This window comes from Tetrao urogallus (genome assembly GCF_951394365.1).
Source record: "Tetrao urogallus genome assembly, chromosome: 32".
Taxonomy (NCBI): domain Eukaryota; kingdom Metazoa; phylum Chordata; class Aves; order Galliformes; family Phasianidae; genus Tetrao; species Tetrao urogallus.
In genome coordinates, this window is record NC_136845.1 from 421,021 (window position 1) to 422,941 (window position 1,921).

The 1,921-nt window shown below is 56.3% G+C and overlaps 1 pseudogene across 1 annotated transcript; it reads right to left on the reverse strand.

The window, feature by feature from the left end:
* Nucleotides 1-941: 941 nt before the first annotated feature.
* LOC306956604 (protein MANBAL-like) lies at nucleotides 942-1,661 on the reverse strand (annotated as a pseudogene). The gene is made up of 2 exons: nucleotides 1,520-1,661; nucleotides 942-1,049 (listed from the first exon to the last, which is right to left on the reverse strand). The product of its transcript is annotated as a protein MANBAL-like (transcript).
* Nucleotides 1,662-1,921: the final 260 nt, after the last annotated feature.

A 1,921-nucleotide genomic window follows, 5' to 3' on the forward strand; every position in this document is an offset into this window, starting at 1 on the left:
TGACCTGTGCGACCTGCTGTAGGGAACCTGCTTTGGCAGGGGGTTGGACTCGATGATCTCTGGAGGTCGCTTCCCAACCCTGCCCTCTCCTCCTGCCCCACTCCCAGCGCTGCTCTTCACACCAGCCCACCCGCACTCGAACTCCTCGCGGCTCAACGGGAGCCTGACGTGCAGGCCACGGCTGCCCGCAGGGGCAGGCAAGCAGGAACAGTCAGTGCTACCGAAGGCTGAAAAAGACACCAGGCAAGCTGCAGAGACAAGCTCAAGGGGCTGAGTGCAGGGACACCTTTCTTCCTCGCGCGCTGCTTCCTCTCCTTTTCTTTCTCTCAGTCCTCACAGAGCAAGCTGATGCTCACACGCTTCGCTAGCAGTTACGCTTGGGCTGAAAGGCCACCACTTGGCAAGACCAACATGGAAACGCGGGAAAAGCAGCTCCATCTCCAGGGAGGGACGTGAAGCCGGCCGCTTCATCGCCCTGCCACTGCCAGCCCAAGCCAGGCATGTTTGGACCAGCTACTGAAAGAGGCAGCACCAGGTGTAAAAGGTTTCTTTCCCTTTTATTTTAGTTAAAGAAGGGATTTGGGTTGCATTTTGTAGATATGTCAACAGAAAATAAAATAGCCGGGATACCGCTCATGACCAACCACATGCGGTAAGTTCACCTCATCATCAACATTCTGAAACAGCTATCGAGCTGAAGGACCCTGAAGGAATGCGGCGTGCCCAGCTCTTGCCAGACATGAAATCCCGCACAGGCAAAGTCCCATTTGTTTGGCACGCATCAGAAGCCCTTCCAGCTTCCTCAGTTCCTCTCCAATGTCCGTGCAAGGGAAAGCACGGCCACGCCACAAAACCAGACGTACCGTCCGCTGCCTTTGGAGCACCTCTCAGCAAGCATTCCCGCTGCTTCCTTTGGCCTTGGAGGCTTATCGCTCAAGCCCTCACCGTTGCTTTGTGCTTTCCTTCTTGGCTTTCTTGCTTAGCTGTGCAGCACTTGCCTTTGGTTTCTTCACCGTCTCCCAAGTCTTAGACTCCAAGCCGTCCCAGTCCTACAGGAATCAATTCACAAACAGTCAGGGAACTTTCTGACAATTGCCTGACAGCTCGCTTGGGAGCTCAAGTCACCTGACTGGGCAGCTTGGGCTGCCAGTGCTGCACATTGCCTTCCTGACATCAGGGCACAACACAAACTCCACCTCTCTCTCGTTCCCCAAAATCCCACGGAAGCTACAGTCTGCAGGCCTTGCCTGCAAGGCAGTCCCTGCACAGGGGGACGCCCTGCCTGCCACTCACAGCCCACAGAAGCAGCCGCAGCAGCACGACGATAAGATGAGCTTGCACCTCCAGGCTCCTTGCGTGCCACCAGCAACAGCACGCACGCCCAAGGAAGCACAGAACAAACTGCCGCACTCTCAGCAATGCCGGGGCGCGCTACCGTAGGCAACGGCTCCAGCTGGTTCCCTCCCAGCCCATTTCCTCAGCATTGCTAGCAACCTCTATCAAACAGAGCGCTACTTACTGTCTCTGGGCACTTGGGAACTGGCAGGGTTATGGCCCACAAGCTGGAAAACCGCTCCAAAGAAGAGGCCGTAGCGCAGCACGTTCTCCATCAGCGTGGGCTCAGGGATCTCAGGGGGCGAGAAATGCAGTCCAGCGGCCATAGCGCACACAGCCTGCTGCTCTGCTGCTCTCCAGGAGGCTGCTTTCTACAAGGGGGAAACGAGAGCCATCATTCCATTCGTGCGCTCCGACGCTGTGACTTCCTGCTAGCAAAAACTCCCAGCCTGACTCAGAGACGTGCTCTCAAGATATCCTTGCTCTTCCCACCCAACCACAAGGAGGGACGCCAAACTTGCATTTCAGCAACAGCTGAACAGGCAAGAATCAACTTCTCCCTCAGCTTGATCACACACGCACGACC